Raw genomic sequence first — 25,045 nt, forward strand, 5'->3', positions numbered from 1 at the left:
GTCCTTGTATGCTCCTTCATGAGCTCCCTGTGGCTGCTGCCACAGATTACGGCTGTGCTAGTTAGAAACAATTTAAACGGATTCTCCCATTGTTCCTGGGTCCAGAAGTCAGCCCTAAGATCCATGATGCCAGCCAGAGTCAAGGTTCTGGGAGGGGTACCTTCTTCTGGTGGCTCTGGAAGAGACAGTCTGCTCTGTGGTACATTTTCAGGATCTTTTCCTTGGTACATTTTTAGGGTCCACTCATTTCCAGCTTATCAACCCCAATTTTGAAGACCAGAACCTTGTCTTTCTTTCTCTACTCATTTCTACGCTGTCTTCTCTGTCTTCAAATCTCCTCCCGCCCCACCCCCAAGACAATCTTGTGTGTCTTGGGATGACCTCTAGCATCCTAAGTAGCTGAGGCTGCCTTGATCCCCCTGCTCCATCTCCCACCCGACTGCCTCCGTATAAGGACAGGTAGGATTGCACTTAGAGCCCTGCTCAACAGCGGCCGTGTCTCTAGACTCTCCCTGTGTTCACACCTGTGAAGACCATGCTCCATTAGTAGGCCGTGTTACCAGAGCCTTTTGTCATTCGGAGGAGCATTCCTCACCCACTGCCTACTCATGCTGTCTCTCTCTCTGGCCTTCAGTGTCCCTACAGGACATGGGAAAGAACACTCTGCACCCACTGGCTACTCAAGCTTTCTCTGGCCTACAGCATCCCCACAGGGGATAGGGGAGGAACACTCTGCACCCACTGGCTACTCAAGCTGTCTTTCTCTGGCCTACAGCATCCCCACAGGGGATAGGGAAGGAACATTTTGCACCCACTGGCTACTCAAGCTGCCTTTCTCTGGCCTACAGCATCCCCACAGGGGATAGGGGAGGAACATTTTGCACCCACTGGCTACTCATGCTGTCTTCGTTTGCCTTCAGCGTCCCCATGGGGACACGGAGAAAAGCATTCTGCATCCGTTGGCTACTCATGCTGTCCTCTCTGGCCTTCAGCTTCCCCCTGGGGCACATGGGCAGGCTTGGTTGGATTGGACACAGCCTTGGAAGCCTTTTCAGTACTATGACTCTGTTTGCTTTGTTTTGTCACCTGATGCCCTGGCCCTGCTGCTGTTTGCAACCTGGGAGGGCCAGTCTGGGTGCGAACAGGTTCTCCATCCCACCTCCTGCTGTTTCCCCGGGCAGCCACAATTGCCTGAGGTGTCAGGAGGCATCACTGAAAGGTTGGCCCAGCAGCCTTGTGTTCTCATGTGGTTCCTGTCAGACCCGTTGGTCACACCTGTACCAGTATCTACCCAGTTCAGGAGTGTCATTCAGGAGAGGCCACCAACCCAGGGCAGTGAAGAGGAGAGAATGACCACAGAGGAGAATGCCAAGAGGCAGGGACCCGGGACATTTGCCTTGAGGGACTCTGATTAAGTCCCTGTGGAGGACTTTAGTGGGTGCCAAGGTCCTGCATGATTTCCTCCCTCCCACCCGAACTGCACAGCTTCCTGTGGTAAATACATGACCTCATGTCTGGCTGCCTGGCATTCTGGAGCCTGTCCAAGAAGCCAAGGCAGGTGTATCTCGGCCACTCAGTGTGGAGGAACGGCAGCCCCAGGACAAGGTCAGGCCTTTCCTCCTGTGCTTTTAGACTCACCTCTGCAAGCTGGCCAGACCCTTGCACTCCACTTCCCTCTGACTTTCTGCGCGACAATCCTCTCATGTGTGACATTGTTTATGGTCCCTTGAGGTTGAAGGTGACCTCCTTAAGAAGAATTCCCCCTTCTCATCCTTCAACTTGGCTTCCAGGAATCTTGGCACCACCAGCACCAACTCCACCACAACTGTTTCTGGAGTCATAGTGCATGACAAACACTAGAAGCCGCAGGCATATGGTCTAGCTGACTCTTCAAAACAGTGGCAAAGGGAGTTGGCATGACTCCGTTCACTTTTACAGAGACATACATAAATCATGATGGGGTCACAGTCCCCCAGCCTGTCAAGTGATGGCCTGGGGTCTGACTGGAGCTGGCCTAACTCAAGCACAGATTTCATGCTTGCCTCTATCCCCTTCACACACCTTACTTGCCTCAACATGAAGTATCTGTCTCTGTCCCTCTACCCTTCTCTTTGCCAAGAACGTCCTTCTCCTCCTTTGCTCTCATTGGCATCATTATTCTGGTGGCACGAATACTGTCTTCCAGCAGCCCCCTGGCCCTTGCTCTGTGCCAGACCACACTTCTCTGTACTGTGAAATTTCCTTGCAGGAAAGGCAGCTAACGTCGGCCGATGCTGAGTGGAGCCTGGGGAAGGTTTAGGGCCTCGGTTTTCTTACCAGTAGACATTTGTTGGACAGATCTTCCCACCACTTTTCTGACCTCTGAAGCCCTTCCTAGGTGGAGCCACCAAGTCTTGTAAGTTTAGAATATCCTGCTAGAGAGGAGTGAGCGAGCCTCGGCACCCACTCTTTACCCCAATACATCAGTCGCCCGTGTATCTGGTACTGGTGTAGGATAATTATCTGTATTCCATCAATCATGTATTTTAATAAAACACTGATTGGCCAGGCAGGAAGTATAGGTGGGTAAACCAGACAGGAAGTAGAACAGGAGAATGCTGGGAAGGAGGAAGCCCATTCCTCGCACTCTTCCCCAGACCACCAAAGAAGCAGCATGTGATCTACCCAGCTGAAAAAGGTACTGAGCCACATGGCTAACATAGATCAGAATAATAAGTGATAAGAGCTAATAAGAAGCCTGAGCTAATGGGCCAATCAGTTTATAATCTTTTTTTTTTTTTTGGTTTTTCGAGACAGGGTTTCTCTGTGGCTTTGGAGCCTGTCCAGGCTGGTCTCGAACTCACAGAAATCTGCCTGCCTCTGCCTCCCGAGTGCTGGGATTAAAGGCGTGCGCCACCATTGCCCAGCTTATCAGTTTATAATCTTATGGAGTCCTCTGTGTGATTTTCTTTGGAGCTTGCCAGCTGTGGGAGACCAGGTAGGACAGAAACCCCTACAAGCAGGCCCCTCATGCTACAGGTACCACTGTGTTTGGACTCACAGAAGGGGTGGAAGTTCCTGAGCCCCCAGGCAGTCCTCTCTTCTTACTGCCAACTCCATTCTTGGGGTTCACAGAAGGGATTGGCTTCTGACCACCACCCTCTCTTAGCTTTCGATTGCTTCCTAGCAAAGAGTATAGACTTTGTAATCACATAGACTTGATTAAGAAAAAAAACAGGTTTATCATTCTACCATGACCTTGGACTTCTTCAGGCTGTTTCCCTTCCACATCACTTGAAGGTATTTCTATAAAGAAAAATGAACATGGGCCAGCAGTTGTCATAAGATAGGACTATCCAGAGCAGCTAGCTCCTCAGAGTGGCTTCCTCCTCAGTCTACTCAACTCTTCACACGGGGTAAGCTAGTCATAATACTCCAGCTGAATCTTGATATTTAGCTATTGCCTGGGGCATTGGTTTGGAGCATTACCAGATTCCTAGAGTCTCTGTCCCCACCCTGTCACCAACATAATGCCCAACTAATGTGTGCCTCATGCTTAAAACATCCAGAGTCTCTTTAGGGCTCACTTCTGCAGAATCAGCCCATCCTGCCATGTCCCATTGGGTCTTGCCAGATGCCAGAATCTCCACCCAGGTCTGCACACTGCTGTCATTGGCCTTATCTTTTTGTCACCCTTTCTTTCATCCAAGGCATACAGTCTCCCTTTGACCAATGGACTTATGTGAAGCCAGAACCCCAGAGGAACACCCCGTTGGATGATGGGACCTGGAGTTGGGCACAAACACCTTACATTAAAAGACTTAGGTGACCCAGAAAATGGAGATAATATTTTGAGTGTCTGGACTGTCTGCCCCCTAGGTAGCTTAGGCTTCCTCAGGTGAAGTGAGAGGAGATGAGACCTGAAACATGGGAAGTGTCAAGACAGCATGTTAGTCATACAGAATGTCAATAATAAGACTTTCCAAGACTCAGTGGAGAGGCTGAAAAGATAAAATTTAAAAATTAATTTCCAGGACTGGAGAGATGGCTCTGTGGTTAAGAGCATGCTCTACTCTTACAAAGGACCGGAGCTCAGTTCCCAGCAACTGTGTCAGGCCTCTCACAAATGTCTGCAACTCTAGCTCAAGGGCATCTGATAGCCTCCTCTGGAGTCTTTGTGTATATGTGTGTGTGCACACACACGCACGCATACATGCACACACACGCATGCACGTGCGCGCGCGCACACACACACACAGATATTACTATCCACATAGCACACACCCCGAGTATTTACCCTAAAAGAAAATATCTGCATGAAATCTTCATTTAGAAAATACATCTCTGCTGGGCATTGTAGGGCATGCTTTTAATCACAGTACTTGGGAATCTCTGAGTTTGAGGTTAACCTGGTCTACAGAGCTAGTTCCAGGACAGCAAGGGCTACACAGAGAAACCCTGTCTTTATAAAAAACAAACAAACAAAAAAGAAAGAAGAAAAAGAAAATACATTCTCTGTGGATACCAAATCATAATCCATCATCTCTTAAGGAAACCAAATGTTGTAATTTTGTTTTCTTTAGTTAAGCTTTCCTAAGACTCCAACCACAGGAAAATCATGATGGCGTGCAGTTTGTGAAATCGCTCCTTCACTCTAAGGCATCCTTAGAGAGCACCTTGGCTTTGGGTCCAGGCATGGCTTTTCTTCAGCTGCATCAAAGAGGTTTGAAAAATGCGGAATCCTGCATTGCGTTCCTGGTCCTCTGAGTGCCCAGAGTAACAGGACCCGAAAGGCGCGCTTCTTAGACACCCTCAGACCATGCTTTTGAACCTTCATCCAGGTTAGACTTTCTTGTCCAGCCCCCTTCCAGATGACTTACGGAGGCCATGGAGAGAAGGGACTGTTTGATTTAAGCTCAGTGGGCATGGGGGTACCCAGAGAGAGCACCCCTTCTTCCCTTGTTGCCTGTGATTACATCTCTGTCACCCTGTAGAGTGCCAGCCCATTCCTGTGTCCAGGTATGCTTGTAGGCCCCAGGGAAGGGCTCTGAGTTCACATTGCAACTCGGAGCCCCATCTTTCATTGGCAAGCTGTGGGTGGCCATGCAATTTCTAGTTTCCTCTGTGTCAGCCCAGGGGGTCTGGTGTCAGGCTCTTGCCAATGGGTTCCAAGTATGGGGTCTTTTCAGCTCATTTTGCCTCCAGGAGAACAGGCCCTGGAAAATAATTCCATGTGCCATTCCTTCTGCATTCTTTTGTGTTTCTGAACTCTGCCATTGAATGTGTTCCTCTTGGGGCAGAGATTGCTCAGACTGACAAAATATTCTTGAATTGCCTGCCCTGGCTCCTTTCATCTTCCCCAAGGCTGAAAGTACCCCATTGAGTAGCATCGGTCTTATTCTGAGCCCAGAGAAGTGGGAGAGAAAGGGAAGCATCTCAGAGGAACAGGAGCGGAGCTGGTATTAGACTCTCTTAATTCTCTACTTCTGTGTGGTTAATATTCTGTCAAACAAGCGCAGTCCACATGGCACCCTAACGTAAGGAAAATATTTTCTGCATCTGATTTCATAGTAAAGAAGACAATATGTCCCATAGCTTTCATGTGGTTTTCTGTTTGGAGGATGAAACAAGCCCCAGCCCTCCCACCCCAATACAAAATTAACATGTTTCATAGTTTATGAAATATTTTCACATGCATTATCGCTCTTAGCCCACGAAACCCTGCAAGCAAGATGGGCATTGTTCTACCAGGCTCTCTGCAGAAGGAAAGACCAAGGATTTAATTGCCTTCCAAGACTAGAATTTCTTCTCAGGGTCAGCCCTGTCCAGGTGATGTCATGTGGCCTCATCCCCAGCCCCAAACAGAAGTGTTTTGCTCTCCTGCTGCCTTTAATGGGGTAAGTTCCTCCCACTTCAGCTGTCTGGGAGATGTCAAACCAGTTCACGCAATGCACATGTTTGTACCAGGCATCAACCCCTTTCCCCGTGTGATGACTGCACAGTGGCTGCGGTCATCTGTGTTTGTGTAAATGCACCAATGGTGACAGTGCCCTCTAGAGATCACACGATCGCGCAGGTCTCTCCTCCATGCCCTCCACCTGCTCTTGGGAGTGTGAAGAGCAGCGGTAGATGCCAGGAAGCGATGGAGAGAGGTTTCCACATGCATTGGCTGCTGTTGGCAGCTCTGTCAGTCAGCCTTTCTATACCCCCTCTAAGTCTGAACATTCCTGAGTTCCTCCGTTCACCTCTGCAAGCCAAGGCAGCCAAGGACAGTGCCCCAGCTGGAGAGACTAGAGAACAAGACAGGAAGAGCCCATGCCCGGCAGCACGTGTCTTTGTGGGGCTACTTTTCTTTCCAGAAAAGTTACTTGAAAAGGTGTCATGAGTCTGGAAAGGAGGTGTAACAAAACTCACAGAACTATTTTAAGTGGAAGGATTTCATTTTAGCTCAAACTGAATGCATCATGATTTTATTGTCCTCATTTCAATGGGTGCGCAATTAGTCAACAGTGCTTTCAAAATCTAATTTTTCTTGGTTTCTTTCAAGTAAAAATCTTGAATTATAATAAATGGGAGAAAATAACTTGAAAACACTTGATAAAGGTTAAACTTCAGTAAAAGATATAAGAATATCTTTTTGGAATCAATGTTCTCTTATTCATTGAATTTTATTTATTTATTTATTTATTTAATTTTTTTTTTTTGAGACAGGGTTTCTCTGCAGCTTTGGAGCCTGTCCTAGAACTCCCTTTGTAGACCAGGCTGGCCTCGAACTCACAGAGATCTGCCTGTCTCTGCCTCCCGAGTGCTGGGATTAAAGGTGTGTGCCACCACCAACCAGCCGAATTTTATTTTTTAATACTTTTTAATTGAAATAGAATTACACCACCCCTTCTTCCTTTTCCTCCCTCCAGCTCTCCCACTCTCCCACCAGCCACTCCCATATCTTTCCACTCTCTTTTATAGTCTCTTCTATTTTATTATTATTGTTACATACATATATGTTGTTTGCTTGTATATGGTTACAGAGCTGACCATTCTGCATTGAGCAACCAATGAGGGGCCTCATCCCTGATGGCGGCTACTTTTCCTTCTCCCAACATTTATTAGCTGCCTGTAGTTTTTGGTCTAGGGGTTGGACCTTGTCAAGATTTCCACTTCTGGCGGCTGGAGAGATGGCTCAGAGGTAAAGAACACTGGCTACTCTTCCAGAGGTCCTGAGTTCAATTCCCAGCAACCACATGGTGGCTCACAACCATCTGTAATAAGATCTGGTGGCCTCTTCTGTACTGTAGGTAGGATACATGCAGGAAGAACCCTGTATACATAAAAATAAAAATCTTAGGCAATGCTTTTAACCTCTGAGCCATCTCTCCAGCCCAAGAGATGGCTCAGAGGTTAAAAGCATTGCCTGCTCTTCCAAAGGTCCTGAGTTCAATTCCCAGCAACCACATGGTGGTTCACAACCATCTGTAATGAGGTCTGGTGCCCTCTCCTGGCCTGCATGCATACACACAGACAGAATATTGTATACATAATAAATAAATAAATATATAAAAAAATAAAAAAAATAAATAAAAATCTTTAAAAAAAAAGATTTCCACTTCTACATTAATATGTTTGTTGACATTCTCTTTGCTCCAGGGAAGGAAAGATGGGGAACAAATAACATCAAGGTCATTTGATAAAACCTTAAGGAATCATATTATATTTATCTAAAACTACATACATAAGCATATAATTATATGAGACTTTAAATAATTAATGTAGCATATATTATATACCATATTATAATATATACTGTAATATATTATAATATGCTATAATCTTTAATGTGTGTGTATATAAACACACACACATACACACACGCACACACACATATATGAACCATAGACTAACAGCAACAACAAAGAAACCAGTATCAGGTTTAAGAAATCTCATTTTGAATGGTTACAAGTGACCCCTAAAACAATATGAACCATTGGTTCTCCTTCCTCATGCTGTGACCTTTAAGGCAATTCCATGCTGTGGTGATTCCCAAGCATAAAATTATTTTCATTCCTACTTTATATTACTGTCATTTTGCAACTGCTATCAACTCTAATGTAGTTGTCTCTCTTTTCCGATGGTTTTAGGCCACCCCCAAAGGGGTCATGACCCACAGGTTGAAAACCTCTGATTTAACTATCAAGGCAGCCCTTGGGTGTCTCTTGGGGCTTGGAGGTGGGTACCTACTGCTGAAGATAGCACACACTTAGGACACAGACCTTGGCTGAGTCGAGCTGGATCTGACCTGAAAGCCTCTTCCTGTGGCCCTAGGAAATGCTCTGCAAGCTGCCGAGGGAAGGAAGCAGCAACACAGCCCTACCTAGCTGCAGCACGCATGAAACATGCCAATGGCCAGCATGGCGAGACATGCGTAAGTGCCACTTCCATGTCGCTGGTAACCAACAGCTGTTTAATCAGACTTAAGGTCCTCTTAGCAGGAGTCAAGTAACACTGGTGCTAAAAACTGGCTCAATTGTGCCCCTGCTTCCTGCTGAGTCCTAATACAGAAAGGCCAAGGAGCCTGCTCAAGAACACACAGGTAGCCGACAATGATGCCCGTGCTCACACCCTCTTCCGTGGCGTGTCAAGGTCTAGCTTCTGTGAGACCTCCCTGGTGAGAATCCTATCCTGTAGGAAAGGAGTCTGTGTAGGGGTCCATCAGCCCCAGACACCTGTGCTTTCTATTTTGTACAGAAGCGGAGCTGAGCCCCCTGCAGGATCCTACCAGCTGACCCTCAATGGAGGCTGATATTGGTTCTCTCCCTGCAAACAGAATGACAGGCCTTTGGGAGTCTCCAGACCCTGGGCAGGTGGGCTGTAGCACAGCTTTGATGCTGAATCAATTATTTTTCTTTTTCTTTCTTTCTTTCTTTCTTTCTTTCTTTCTTCCTTCCTTCCTTCCATTTTTTCTTTCTCTCTCCCTCTTTCTTTCTTCCTTCTTTTCTTCCTTCCTTCCTTTCATTTTTCTTTCTCTCTATCTCCCTCTTTCTTTCTTTCCTTTCCCTTCCCTTCCCTTCCCTTCCCTTCCCTTCCCTTCCCTTCCCTTCCCTTCCCTTCCCTTCCCTTCCTTCCCACACAGCTGTCATCCTGTGTCTACACAGAATCTTCCTTGGATGACCTCAAGCACACAAGCCCAAGAAGACATTAACAACTGCTTATCTGCACTTGACAATAAGGTGCTGGAGATGCAGCCTTGGGGCTCCCACAGGCTGGAAATACTCCTAGGAAATCAGAGACTCAACTGCACAGCCTGAGTTCAGAGGCAGAGACAAGTTCTACCATGCCCTGCTGCGAGCCTGGAGAAGGCAAGACGAAGACTCTTTTCTCCCATGTTCCTGCAGCTAAGACATCAAGTAAGTCTTGAGAGAAGGCTCAGTGGTTAATTAAAGTGCTTTTCTTGCAAGCATGAGGACTGGAGTTGGGATCCACGGAACCCGCATGAGTGCTGGGTGGGTGTGAGTTCCAGCCTGAACTGCAGTCACAGGGCACAGGGACAGGATCACCAGGGAGAGTTGGCTAGCTAAACCAGCCCTGTCTGGAAGCTCTCCATGACTGAGTGTCTACCCTGTCTCAAAGAATAATGTAGAACAGTAACGAAGCATGGTACCAGACATCAATCTCAGGCCTACACGCGACACACGGACCAGTAACAAAGGGCATGTTCTCCCCACCCACATACGTGTAAAACATGCATACACACATGAACACCACAAACATGGGAAAGTAATAGAAAAGCTGTCAGCAAAGCGGTTTTGCTTGTTGTTGTTTTGAGACAGAATCTTACTATGAAAACTAGGTTGACATCAAACTGTGATCCTCCTGCCCAAGCATCATGAGCACTGGGGTTAAGCGAGGGTACCACATGACCAACAGTAGAATGTCTTTTTTAAGCTACAATTCCTAGGATGAGTTTACCAATGAGAAGGTAGTCCTCTTGGTGAAAAATTCAACATGTGATCTGGGCTTCAGTTTCTTTACTAGCCAAAATGGAAGGAACTATAAGATCCGGTCTCAAGGGCTGTGATGGAAATACTCCTAGGAAATCAGAGACTCAACTGCACAGCCTGAGTTCAGAGGCAGAGACAAGTTCTACCATGCCCTGCTACGAGCCTAATAAAGCATTTAAGGGTTTATTTTTGGTTTACCACCTGAGGGCACAACCCATCACAGCATGGAAGGCATGGCTGCAGGAGCTTGAGTGGGTGGCTGGACAGACCTGAAGTCAGGAAGCAGAGCCTTGTGGGTAGCTTTGCTCTGCTCACTTCCTCCTCTTTATTCAGTCCAGGACCTGAGCCTAAGGTCTGATACTGCCTTCCTTTAGGGTGGATCATCTGACATCAACCCAGTCTGGAGTTGGAGAGGTGGATCAGCAGCTAAGAGCACTGGCTGCTCTTCCAGAGGTCCTGGGTTGAATTTCCCAGCACCCACATGGCAGTTCACAACTGTCTGTAACTCCAGTTCCAGAAGATCCAACACCCTTTCCTCATACAGACACATAAAATAAAAAATTAACCCAGTGTTGATATTCCTTCACAGACGGAATCAGAGTTTTGTCTTCAACATGATTTTAATTTTTTTGTCCAGTTGGACAATCAATATTAATCCTCACAGAAAGTGCCAGCTATTCTGAGGGAATTGTCCAATGCCAAATTGTCTTGTTGTCAATAATGATGCAGTGGAATTTAATTGGAGTATTTTCAATCCTAAAGTGATGAATCCAACTCTACTTCATGGCTATTTTACAAAACAAGACAATTAAATATAAGAGAATTAATGTGAACACCGAGACAGCCCACAAACATTGATTACACAGACGTTCCCAGCAAGGCATTATTATATCTGAGATATAGTAACATATCAGATAGCCCAGACCTCTGCTCTCAGCACATCAACGGCAATAAGTAAGTTAATAAGCATATACCTGTATGAGAATTTGTCTAGTATAACAACCATTGCCATTCAGGAGCAAACTGCCTTGATAACCCACAAATTACCCTTGGCCTGCATCCTTGGGAAAGAGTGAAGCAGCCAATCCAGTGATAGTTATGTCTATAGTAGAAGTTGACATGCCCTGGAAGAATGAGGAGTAAGAGTCACCAGGACCTCACCTGGGATGCTAGCCAGTACCCACAGCCAACCTTTTAGCTCTACAAGGTCTTGAGGAGTGCTAAGACCATTTTAAAAGAGGAAGGTCAGCCAGATTGAGTGTCATCAATGAAGCTTTCAGGAAGTTTCTACCTGTGCAGAAGAGGGACCTGACTATAATACAACTTTTGAACCATTCATGCTCCCATAGTAAGTAATGCCAAGAAGCTTGCTGGTTCATCGACCAAACTGAACACTGGTAGAATTGCTTCTTTGGTTTGTCAGCGTGCAATCTAGGGTGAATAGACATTTTTTTTTACGTCTCTCTGGGGAAGACATGCACCAATACCATCTAAGGCAGCGGTAAGCAGTATGAAGGAATAGACAGAGCCAAGAGAGAGGGAACCACGTTATTTCTGGGATAGGGAGTAGTCATATTGGTGATGGGGACTGCTTTGGCTCCAGAGGGCAAGAAAGGTAGAACCTGAGAGGAGGTGGTAAAGGCCTCAACGGTGGTCAGCTAGGAGACCTGGATGTGGAGGCAGGTACAGAGGCTAGCCTTATGTCTGTGAAGGTTATATCTTTCCACACAGAGCTGACTTTGAAGGAAAGAAGTTGTATTTTAAGAAATAAATTACTCGGTGCAGAGCAATCCCAGACGTCCCCATGGCAGAAATAGCTGAAGTATTTAAGGCAAAATCATACTGTGAGTGCAGTGAAGCAGGCTGAGAGACATAGGCAGAGTCGGGACCTCTGGGTCCCGGAAGCCATGAGAGATTCAGATTGTATTGTAAATAAGGTTGGGTACCATCTGCGGCTGAAAGCGAAAAACAGTCAAAAGGACATTGCAAAGGAAAATACTCTCCTGGAGCGAAAGAGGACGATAGCCAGAGAGACCATGGTGGCAACCTTCATTTCTAAGCAGCAGTCACACGACTTCTTAGTTTCTGTGTGGTGTTCTCATGACAGGCTCACTTGAGCTAACTCTTAAGGGAGGAGACAGGGGTGTATCTTTATTCTTTACCAGAAAGCCACAGGCTAGACAGTTGCAATCTTTTGAGCAATTTCAAATGCAACGCTTCCATCCCGGGCCAGAGATCTGATGCGCGTTCCATCCTTGGCCCAGTGATCAAAGTCCTGCAGTTTCAGGCCTGGATTCATAGGCTGCTGAGTGGGAGAGAGGGCTCCATCTCCAGGGACCTCCAAGCCTGCTGCCCTCTGACTAGCTACCTAACAAAAGAGAAACTTTTTACCTTTAGGCTGGTTCCTTGGGCATTTTGGTCACAGCAACAAGCTTTAACCAATAAAAGAAGAAAGGCTAGTTGAGATTTTGTTTTGCAAACTGGCAGGTGAGAAGTATACCGGTCTTACCCTGGGAGGGGATTGTAAACGAAGGAAAATTAGGCAGATTCTGTGTGCGCTAAGAGCAGAGCTGCAGAATTTCAGTGTATAGTGTAAATTACAGTGTCTAGGTGAGCGGAGGTTTGCCGGTCGGTTTTCTGTTACCACACAACAAAATGCCCGAGATAATGACATGTAAAGAGAAAACCTTTGGCTGATGGGTCTCTGATTCAGAAATTCCAGGCCATTTGACCCTATTGCTTTGTGGCTGTGGCAGCACAGTTGTGGCACCACGGGCAAGGGGCCTAACCATCTCATGCCAGCCAGGAAGGACAGAAAGGAACAGGAAATTGCTGGGATTCCAATATCCCGTTGAAGGGCACGGCCCAGTGAGGTCAGTTCCTCACACTCCGGTCAACTCCCTAGAGTTCTCATACCTCTTCATTGTACCACAAGCTGATAATCAAGCCCTGAGCACGACTCTCTGGGAGACATGTCAGATCCAAGGCATAGAGGGTGCAGTGTTTCTCGAGGTTGGTAAAGCAGTGGGGGATGAGGTTGTTAAGAGGCCTGGGACCCAGGAACCTGGAGTTGAGTAGGAACGGCATGTGAAGAGCAATTTGAGGGCAAGTTGAAGAATAACTTTGGGGCTGGAGACAGGGATCAGTAGCTAAGAGGGCTTGCTGCTCTTGCAGAGGACCTGCGTTTGGTTCCCAGCCTTCTCATGTTGGGTCACACCATCTGTAACTCCAGTTCCAGGGTACCTGACCTCCATGGACATAGACACACAGGGTGTAATGCAGAGGTACAGGCAAACACTTTCATTCATAAAGAATAAATCTAAAAGAAAACCTTAAAAAATGATAAACTCTTAAGGAATCTTTAGTTTCTGACTTTTAGTCAATAACTCCATCTAAATCCAAGAGGGTTTTTGGCTTCTTTTTCTGGTGGTTTTCTGCCTTTTTGGGATTATGAGCTAGAAAGTCCTTTGGAGGAGGGAATGCTTTATTATCTTGTCATTATTGTGTGAAGTAGTATCTACCTAACTTGTAACAGGCTTTTAAAAATATTAACTTATTGGAAGGAAATGGAATACTCGCTCAGGAAAGCAGGATCAATCCCTGAGAGGACAAAAGGGAGAGTGTTGGTACATCTTAGGGTTCCTGTTTCTGCTGTCTACACAGATCCAGTAAAATCTTGCAAGCATGAGCGTCGTTATGGGTGGCTCGTGCCACAAGGCCAAGAGGTGGGATGTGAGCTCATCTATGTGATGTGCAGAATATATATGGTAATTTGAAACAGAAATTCACACACATGGCTGGTCCCAGTAGCTGATATTTTGTGCCACCCAGTTTTTATGATATCCTGAAAGAGCAAAATCACATCATGTAGAAAGTTGCTTGTATGCCTTTATATACAGGGAGAGAATCTGGGGCAAGCATACATCAAGATACTACTTCTCCATTCAAAAGAAGAAAGTTAGATAATTTTAAAAAATTAACTTAGGCAGTTCAGGGGCAGGAAGGGTAGATCTTCATGAACTGTAAGAGCAAGGGTACTGAATAGGGAAAATCAATAGGGATAGTTGGACGACAATGGTGGCAGACCCAGGGTGTATCACTTAACCATTATTGCTGTGTATCAAACTATGCTAAAATAACCACGTAATCATCACAGGTAAGTATATAAGTCTGTAGGGAAGCTGTATGGTCTACTGATTAGAACTGGGCACTTGGTCTAGCCTGATTTTGGCTTGGTTCTAGCCTGACCTTGTCTGGGTGGCTCTTCTGTCCTAGGATGGGGCATACTCACATGCTTGGTGCTCATTTGGCTTGGGTGATCTAGGAAGACCTTGGCTGGACCACAGCCCAGCCAGCAGGGTTCCATATCTCTCACCCGTACACGGGCAAAGTCAACCTTTCTGGTAGAGAGGTGCGGAAGAAGAGAAGGGATGTGCAAGGCCTTATACTGGGCTTAAAGCTTACAGATTGTTACTTGTAGCATTTTCTTTGGGCCAAAGCAGATAGGAAGGCAGTCCTAATGGGAGGCGTGGAGCTGGAGCTCCACCCTGTGATGAGAGTGCTAGGGACACACAAATACAAAGAACTTGGATTTGGAGGGGAAGAAACCAAGGCCGTGTTTACAGTCTGTCTTATCCAGGTAGCTTGTGGCTCTATAGTGCAGTCATGAAAGACTACCTCTGTCCTTTACAGAGAGCTGAAGCCCAGAGGGGGGAAGTAACACAATCTCAGATGGCTCTAAGGGAATCCAGAGGTGTCTGGGAGATAAGAAAATTGTCTTCCTGACTTTCAGCATGCAAAATGAAAACACCTTTCCAAAGATGACAAATTAATGTACTCAGTTATGGGACAACAGTCTATGACAGCAAAGAGGATTCCAGGACTGGATAGAATAGAGATACAGTTCACAAAGGAACCCAAACCCAAGGTGTTGGGAGACCCCCAGTATCTCCAAGCTGCCAGATGGGAACCCTGTTAGGATTTGGTGTCAAGGATTCTTACTTAACCAGCCAGCCTTAGAGGAAACTATCAGCACCATTTTTCTTCACTGATGAGGTTGTCTTTCCTTAGCCCCACAACCTCCGCTGCTTCACCAGGTTGTGCCTTCTCCCCCTGACTCCCACAACCTCCGCTGCTTCACCAGGCTAAGCTTTCTCCATCACTTCAGAGACAAACTGCAGAATCCAGGTTAATCAATCAACAACATCTATTCCTTCATACAAGATAAGATAGACTTGCTAGATGCTTGGTGCTTTCCTGATGGGGGAGAATCTTCTGTTTTATGTTAATTTCATTGGTTAAATAAAGAGACTGCCTTGGCCCTTTAATAGGACAGAAAATTAGGTAGGCAGAGTAGACAAAACACAATGCTGGGAGAAAGCCGAGTCAGGCAGCCGCCATGATTCTCCCACCCGACACAGACGCAGGTTAAAATCTTTCCTGGTAAGCCACACCTCGTGGGGCTACACAGATTATTAAATATGGGTTAAAACAAGATGTGAAAATTAGCCAATAAGAGGCTAGAACTAATGGGCCAGGCAGTGTTTAAATGAATACAATTTGTGTGTTGTTATTTCGGGGCATAAGCTAGCCAGGCGGCTGGGCAGCGGGAACATAGCCCGCCACTCCTACTACACTTTCCTAGGTGCTCAGAGCTACCAGCCCTCCTCTCAGGGCACTCAGATCTCAGGATCAGAGGCCGTCAATGAATGAGCCCAAAATATGTCCCACAGGAGGGATGCAGGGAGGACAGGTGACAGAGCACTGGGACAGCAACTCTACACAAGGGGCTAGGAAAGAGATCCCTTTATATGTTTATCAATTTTATTTTGTTTTATGTGTATACATGCCTGTTGCCTGCAGAGGCCAGAAGAGGTGTTCCCAAGCCCTGGAACTGGTTGTGAGCAACTACATGGAGCTGGGAATTAAGCCCCGGTCCTCTGTAAAGACAGCAAGTGCTCTCAGCCACCGAGCCATCTCTCTAGCCCCAAGATGATCCTTAAAGAGTTGAGACAGCTCATTCCAGAGCTTCTGATGGCTAAGTCTCCCACAGAAGCCAGAAGTGGACGGGTCTGGCTGCAGAAGGCTGCAACCTGCCACCTGTCACCAGCACAAACCCGTGGGAGACAGACTTTGTCAGTGTTAGCTGAGAAATTGGTTGCCCGGCTGTTGTGGGAATAAACACGAAGACCCCTGAGTCTCCATGGCCCTGAGTGGAGCCAGCGCCCTGGTGTGTGGAGGCAAGAGAGATTTGAACCCTGGAACCGCATCCAATTTCCCCCAAACCCCAGTAACAAGATCTCATGGACTTGGCAGGCAGACCCTCTCCCCACTTCCCTGAGACTTTTCCTCCTTCCCACTGGCCCTGGTCCTACCCCTGGAACTCATGGGCAGAACAGCTGCAATGGGGGCTCAGCTTTCAATGAAACAATAAAATACTCCTGCATGCCCTTAGGAGTACGGCATTTATGACTAGGGTGGGCTGGCTTGCCTGCCTGATACCCCCTCCCCAATTCCCAGGCTTGCCAGCCCCGACACCCACATGTCTACAGCCAGTCCTTAGGCCTCTAGAAACTGTAGCCCGGATGCCTCAGAAAGTGGCAGTGATGGGGCAGGCTGGGGGGGGGGGGGGTTAGGGGAGGAGGGTTAGGCATGCAGGGCCCTGTAGGACTTTGGTCAATGAGGTGTCGGTGTTTATTGGCGTCACAGGCCATGCAGCCAACACCTCCCAGAACAGCCTGATGTCCTGTAATCCCTATGGCCCGGCCCTGTGCACACAGCTGCCTAGGGCAAGCTTTCAGTAGTGTGGTTCAAAGACAGGGAATCCCTTCCTAGCTGGGGGTGGGGGGGGAAGCAAGCACCTCCCATTCTCACCAGCACTGCACCTACCCCACCCACCCCTTGTCCCTAACTTTATAAGCATTCCAGGTGCACAGCCCTTGTGTTTGGGCTATAAGTGCAGATGCCCAGAGGGACTTCTTTCTAAGAGCCAGGGGTGTGAAGTTCCATGCCTAGGGATGCAGACTTTACAAAGCCTCCACAGCCCACGCTTAGAACCTCAGTGGTCACCCTCGGCCTACAACAATATAGGTAATTATTTTGTTCGTTTCATTTTATTTTGTCTTTATTGCCTCACATAAACAAATGGAAAGTTGAGGCCAGAAAGCCCAGATCTCAAAAACACAATACAATCGGAAACAAGAGCGGCATTATTAGGTCTGCCCACAGAAGGCCAAAGTCACAGGCAGAGGCTCATTAGAATTAATCCGACTGACTTTCCAACGCATGCCAGGCATGTCCTTGCCTTGGAGCAATTACCTCAGAATGTTCTTTGCTGGGGATTTCCACACAAATCACTTCTCAACCTCTTCCCAAGCCTCTGCTCACATCTCAGGCTACCAGCAAGACTAGTCCCGACCCTTCCTTCTCTCCTTTGAAATGAGAGCCTGCGCTTCACGGCAGCGTCTTCTGGGTTGTCTCTGGTTTTGCTTTTCTCTCTCTCTCTCCTCTCTCTCTCCTCACCTTAGCACTTATCAGATCAAGAACTCTTGCCTGAGCATCTCATTGCCCATCTATCAAGGGAGACATTGCCAGATTGGATGCTGTGTGCAAGAAGTGTGCTGAACCCCCAGATGATGGCTTGTGTCTAGGAGGTACTTGAAATCTGTTGAGTGAATGAGTGAGTGAGTGAGTGAGTGAGTGAATGAATGAATGTTGAACTGGAGCAAAAATGAGTAAATAAATGGGCTCAAAATGTGGGAGAGGAACTGGATACATTGCGCACAAATGTAGGGGTGATTATGATTTCACCATTTCTTTTAGATTCCTGGGAAAATTCAGCTCTACGCCATGTGGGTCTTTTGAAAAGCTGACTTTGGCACACAATTCCAAAAACATACCGGAAATGTGGGAGACAGCTTCAAACAAATTGAGCCTTGAGTTAGGAGAGATACTGGGAATGATAGGATCCAAGGCAGGAGACTAAAATCAGGGGAGGTTTCTCGGATGTGGCCGTGTGACGTTGATCTTTGGCAACTGTGGGTCTAGTTTTGTCCTGGGGTCTTTATGGGTCAGGGTTGGCCTGAGAACATAGTTGAGGCTACATGCAAATCATCACAAGTTGGCCTTTGAGCTGATTTTTGTGCTCAGTCAGGAAAGAGCTGCAGCCCCAAGTCTCCCTGAAAGAAAGGCCCTCTGTGACGGGGCACTGATGACAAGATACACACCGCAGAGGGGAAGTTCCTAACCAGGTCGCAAAGGAAAGGGATGGCAGGCGACTCAGAGACAGAGGCAGGGCCCTTCCCACCCACCACTAATTCTCTCTGAGTCCCTGGATGAAACCCTTAACAAATGCCTTAAGGATCTTGCCATGTGTCACTGTGCAGGGCTTGGCTCTGCTCAGCATGTTACCTGCAACCCCCGACTTAGTGCACCAGTCTTATGTCATTGGGTGTTTTCTCTCTACTAGAACACAGGAGGGAGGGAAGTAACTAAGAGACTAACGTAGGTCAGTTTACATGGATCTTGCTGGATGAAACAGTGCCCTGGCTCTTGTTGGGCGCCAGGGCCATTCACACCCACAGTCGCATCTTGTTGACCATCTCTTATTTTGGTCAGAGAGTCACATGGATACAGCTCTCACTGTGTGGACATTCAGTCAGGGTCTGACGTGAACACTGTGCGCTGAGGTTCTATGTGGCATAGAAACCAAAACAAAATGGCTGAAGACGAAGCTGCTAAAAGACAAACGAGCAACCCTGACATCCAAAATCAGAGAAAATTTGACCAGGTAGAGCCAATGGACATAGAAGACACTGTTCCAGAGCCAGGGGACAGTCAGAAGACACTCTCGGGTAGCAAAAGTCACTTCCCATCTTCTCCATGCAGGGTTTGTTGTTTACCATTGAGTTCACCAAGCCAGAAGCCCTGCAAGTTTCTGGAGATTCTCCTGTCTCTACTTTCCACCCTTCCTTAGGCTGCTCCTGTGTGAGTGTCTCCTGTGTGCTAGGTACTGCTGACACTGGCCTTTGGGTCAGGTGTGCTGAATGCCAGAGCAGGCATGGGTGTGGGTGATATCATAGGCAGGAGCCTGGGCAATTGCACAAGCACTGTGTGTAGACAGACCCTGGACATGGGTTTTGTTCTCATCATTTTGAAACTTTTAATTCTTGGTGAACAATGGCCATCATGTTCACAAATTGCCTTAAGTTTCTGCAGTTCTATAGAGGATTCGCAGGAAAATTATACAGCAGCTAGTAAGCTGTACATTTCCCTTCAAGAAAAAAAAGCAGAGGGTATGGCTGGGCAGAAGGCTCAGCAGGTAAAGAGCTCACTGCACATTGTGAGGGTTGAACCTACAGAACCCACATAAATGGCGAGCAGACACGTGGTCACCCATCATTACATCATCTGGGAGACTGAAACAGGGGTTTCCTGGAATAAGCCAGCTAGCTAGACTAGATGTATCATTGATGAACTTTGGGTTCATGTGAGAAACCCTGCTCCATAGATAAGAGCTAGAGATCAGGGAAGACACCTGACATAAATGGCTGACTTCCACAGTCATGTTGTACATGCACATGTGATGAATTTATAAACACACATGCATACTGTAAACATCCACAAGAAGTAAAAACAAGAAGAGAGGACCAGAGCTCTAGAAAAGAGAGCATCATGTGTGAAGACCTTTGACTGGAGCCAGAGAGCCCTAATTTGGTGGGAACTAGAATTTCCCCTCAGCAGTCTACTGAGGAAAGCCTCCTGGTGATCCCTGAGGCTTGAGCTCTGAAGAGGTTAGCTGTTTCCTTGACCATACTATTTGTGACTATAGGGAAGTCATAGCTTCCTCTGAGATTTGGACTCTAATGGGTCAAATGGAGAAGTTCCCAGTTCAAGAGTCAGACAGGGCTCTAATTGTCATCAGAGAGGTATCCTCTGGTATCTGATGGGAGCAGATGCAGAGACACACACCCAAACATTAGGCAGAGCTCAGAGAACCCCTTGGAAGAAGGGAGGAAGTATTGCAGAAGCCAGAGGGATCAAGGACATCAGGAGAACACAGCCCACAAAACTTAACAGGGCTCATAGGGACTCGCAGAGACTGAAGAGACAACCACCAAGCCTGCATGGGTCTGCAGTAGGTCCTCTGCATGCATGTTGTGTTATTTAACTTGGGGCTTTTGTGGGACTCCTAACTGCAGGAGTGGGGGCTGTCTTTGACTCTTTTACCCACTCCTGGGACCCTTTTCCTTCTACTAGGTTGCTTCATCCAGCCTTGATATGAGGGTTTATGCCTGATCTTATTGTAACTTGTTATGCTGTTGTTATCCCCAAGAGGTCTTCTTTTTTTCTGAAGGGAAATGGAGGAGCAGTGGATCTAGGGGAGAAGGAAGGTAGGGGAGAGTGGCTGGGAGGAGTGACGGGAGGAGGGACTATGGTCAGAATGTATTGTATGAGATAAGGAAAAAGAAAAAGAGAGCCAGAACTCCATGCATTTGTTATTTTTTTTTATCCTGGCATCACCTTAAAATATTATTATGTTGTACGTATGTGAGCAAGGCGGGGCAAGGTCAGAGGACAACGTCAGCCTCAGCTGTGGCTCCCCACCTTCTTCAAGGAAGGGTTTGTTGTTGTTCACCATGGCATTTGCCGGGCTGGCTGCCCTGTGAAATTCTGCAGATTCTCTCATCTCTCCCCCCACCCCCCCCCCCCGCCTTAGGCTTCTGGGATTACAGATGTGAGCTTCCACATCAGTTTGACATGGGTCCTGAGGATCTGAACTCGGGTCCTCACGCTTGTGCAGCGAGTGCTTTATCCACGGAGCCATTGCCTCGGTCACTCTGGCATCACTTTTGAGCCTGCAGGGGAGAAAGGTTGCGCTGTAATGAAGGCTGTGATTAGTAAAGCAAAAGGCCATCAAGGTACTGGGTGGGACTGGACTCCAGAGAGGCTTGATGGGGTGGGGGAGGTGGGAGAAAATTGGTGGTGCTGGGCTCAGTAAAAGACAAGGAAATCATGAGAAGAGAGTTTGTGGTCCCAGGGACCCAACTTGTAATGTTTGACTATAGACAGTGGTAGGGAATCCCTGCAAACCCCTGTGGATGACGTGATGAAAATTCTTCTCTAGAATATTCTCATTTAATTCCTGTAAAAAGCTGTTCTGCCTGCACTGGCTAGAGTAAGCCCTTGCCTCACTCCTCAGCATCTTGCCCAAGGTGGCTGGCAACTAGAAGCCTTGTGATCCAAGCCCAAGACCTGAACTTTTTGTCTCCCCACATCCTGAGGAATTGTAACATCCTTGCTTTGCTCATGGGATGAGGAAGAGAGGATGAATTGCTTCCTTGGACCAGGCCTGTGGGTCCCGGGACTGAGAGAGGCTACAAGGCGCACTGAGGATAATGACGTCACTGACAGTCATGCTGATATGAAGCAGGGTTCATGTCAAAAGTTACACAGAAACATGACAGGCTAAGAGGAAACCATGTGGACAGCATGGTTACCCTGGGACTGGGACCCAGCACCTGGATTTCCAGCTGCAAGAGACTAGAACAGCAGGGGCCAGAGTCAGCTCTCATCAGGATGAGGGGACTAGTGAATGGTCAGAATGGTTCTGATCTGAGAGAGGGTGAGCGAAGAAACAACTGTGACTTCCTGAGTCTTCCATCAGCCTCTGAAGCTGGGATTTTGTTTTAAAGAGGAACGCGGCCCCTTGTTCTGTCCCACCAGAAATAATCACATGGAGATCCATATTAATTAAATTGCTGCCCGACCCATTATATCTAGCCTCTTCTTGGCTAACTCTCACATCTTAATTAACCCATTTCTAATAATCTGTATATCACTATGTGACAGTGGCTTACTGGGATGAGTCTAACCTGCGTCCGTCTTGGAGAGGAGAGCCATGGTATCAGCCTGACTCTGCTTCTTTCTCCCAGCATTCTGTTCTGTCTACTCCACCCACCTAAGGACTGGCTTATCAAAAGGCCAAGGCAGTTTCTTTATTTGACCAATGAAAGTAACATATAGACAGAAGACCCTCCTACATCAGAATTTGATGTTTGTTCAGGTCGTGCTCTTCTATGTGACTTTGAACCTGTCTACTTTCTAGAGATGGTGTGGGGGCATCCTAGGATCTACACTGGAGCTACCATGTAGCTAGTTCACTATGTCGGTCTGAATAGAACCCTTCTAGATAGATAAGACCCTTTGGCCTATGGTGTCCCATCTATTAAAAGCCACTTGCTGGGCGGTGGTGGTGCATGCCCTTTAATCCCAGCTCTCGGGAGGCAGAGGCAGGCAGATCTCTGCGAGTTCAAGACCAACCTAGTCTACAAGAGCTAGTTCCAGGACAGGTTTCAAAGCCGCAGAGAAATGCTGTCTCGAAAAAAAAACAAAAACAAAAACAAAAAAAACAAAAAAAAAACAAAAAAAAACCTAAAACCAAAAAACAAAACCAAACAAACAAAAATGCCTGTCTCTTGGCTCATTTCCATAGGGCACAGGATCTCCTTCTTCCTCAAGACTATGTCCATTCTCTCTAGAAAGATCCAGCAGGCCTTTCTGTGCACAGAACTCTATGCTCTCTGCTTGCACATTTTGCATTATCTCCACTCTCCCATTTCCTTGCTTACGGAGGAAAATCTCCTTTCCCGTAACTCACTTCGACGTAATAAAGAGGTCCTTATTCCTAAAAGCAAGTCACAAAGCTACTGAAAAGGCTATCACTTTGTGTTCATCCCCGCCCTCCCCCCCCCAGGAGGTTGGGCTACAATGTGTATATCAAAGAGGAAGGCAGAAGAGTCATGTCCAGAGCTGGTGCTGTGGCAGGGGAGACATGGATGCGCAGAGAGATTTGATTCCTCCGATGCCACTCTCTCTCCTCCGTAGTGTGTTTTTCCTATCTCAATTACCTTGTGGTGGAACATGGGGTCTGATGACGGCCAGAAGAGGTCAAGGGTCCAGTGGCAGCCAATTCAGTCAGTCTTTATCAGGGCTGAGCAACACACAGGTTGCCATGAGTCTTGTATGTAAAACTACAATCAATACAGAGATTGTACTGTTGCCCCCGCCCCCACCCGCAGCCCCAAGCACCAGGGCGGGTGTTCTTTGGGAGCACTGTGTACCACAGCATGCAGAAGATGGGAGGTGTCTGCACAGGGAGCTGCTGGCATCAGGGATCCTCTGCTCCTTGCATCTTTGAAGCTGCAATTCTAAGAAAACTTCTTTTGCATTTAGTCTGGATCTAGTAATCCAAAGCACTCAACTGACTTCAGCTATACTAGAAAAAAAAAAATTTCCTAAGAGGGAAGGTAGCAACCAGTAGGATACTGTTCTGTGGGTCTAGCAGCTGGATTTCCTCTCTGGGGCTTGCAGACAGTCTGGTTTCCTCATGCTCTGGCAGCGAATGGTCCCACAGGATGTTCTGCCGTGCTGCTGAGGCTTGGGGCTACCATCTCTGTGGTACTGGTTTTTTCCAACCAGCTTCATCGTGCAAGTTTCACAACAAACCCTCTGTACTCTGCCCTCTTTCTTGGGAAGAGACTTCCTCGCATGTTTGTGTGCCATGCTGACAACATCAGAGGAGGCAACATGGTGCTTGAGCTGGACCAGTTGTTAAAATACCAAACCATTGCTTTCTCAGTTAGTGGTTACTGTTGCCAGAGCTTCTCTTCTCTCCCACTGGCTTGTCCACCCTGGAGCCTTCCCCGCACCCCCACCGGGGTTCTCAGGAATTCCCTAGGATTCAATGCCATAAGAAGCCCTAGGCTCCTGTTTAAGATACAGTTTTTGTTGTTCATCTTGGGTGAGCAGCAGCAGCAGCATTCTACAGGACAGGCTATTAGAGAAGTTGTTTTAGGTAGCTCACATGAGGGCAAGTGCCAGAAGTAGTACCATGTGTACCTGCATGACTCCACAGTACCAACCACACAATTGGCGTCTGTAGGGTCTGCTAGTCATGGATTGAAGACTGCATATGGAAAAAATCTAGGTCCCTAAAAGGGAACCGAGAGTGAAAAGCCCATCGCGGATAGAGCAGCAGTCCAGTGAGATAGATCTGCTGGGCCCCTCCTGATGCTTTTCTGCCAGCCCTACAGCAGTGTGATGATTTAGTGTCATCCACAGAATCTAGACACACCTCAGAGGAAGATGGGCTTCTGGAGTGTGTGTGAGATGATTTGATTGCCTTAGCTGTCATGAGAAGACCTCTCTGGACTGTGGGCAGGACCATTGTCCCCTCAGGAGTCCTAGACTATATAAAGTCAAGAAAGCAAATGACGTGAGCATGCTTTTACTGCCCTCGTTTCCCTATTATGGCTGTGATGGGACCCACTGTTTCATCCTTCGGTCATCTTGGCTTCCCCACCACGACCTTGAACTGTGAGCTACACTAAAGCCCTTCTCACTCAGGTTGTTATGGTCAGGATATTTTATCACAGGCAATATGGAAAAAAGATGGAAGGCTTGGTTGTCACGCCACATGGGCTGTTTGATTTCTGATTGTGTTGCCTAGCTTCTCCGAAGTCTAGGCAACTTAGTAGTTTTGGATCGGCTATAGTCTGGCCTTTCCCGTGTGTCCCAGAGCCCACACAGCTCGAATTACCTTTGGTGAAATCCCAGCGCTCTCCTAGCCTTCTGAATTAGCTCCCAGGTCACTTTGAAACTGAATCAGAAATGTTTTTATACTCCTTTTTTTTCAGGAAAGAAAACTGTTAGTTGTCGAGTACAAATGACTCAATGACAGCTCCGAGAGAATCCCCAAGAAAAGCCTTCTCGGTGTTTGCTTTAGAGGAAATCTTAGGGTGTCAGAGGTAGAAACCTAGCTCTGGGTGGGGCTAAGGTCCCTACCTACTCTGGCTGAAGACCTGCCAGCAGGAGCCCTAGGCATAGGAATTCAGAGGGTGTGACCCTGCCTATTGCCTGCTCCTGGGGCCTTTCAACGTTGGAAGGGGACCAGGAGACCTGCCCTATGGCAGGAAAATGGTTCATTTGCAGTACGCTCTTCTGCAGAGGAACAGGTTTGATGGGTAGAAGTCCCGGGGTGGGTGTGGAGCAAGCAGTGTTGAGCTCTCTGC

The sequence above is a fragment of the Microtus oregoni genome, unplaced genomic scaffold, assembly GCF_018167655.1.
Source record: "Microtus oregoni isolate MIOR12 unplaced genomic scaffold, Mior012 000002F_ref0000024, whole genome shotgun sequence".
NCBI classification, from domain to species: Eukaryota; Metazoa; Chordata; class Mammalia; order Rodentia; family Cricetidae; genus Microtus; species Microtus oregoni.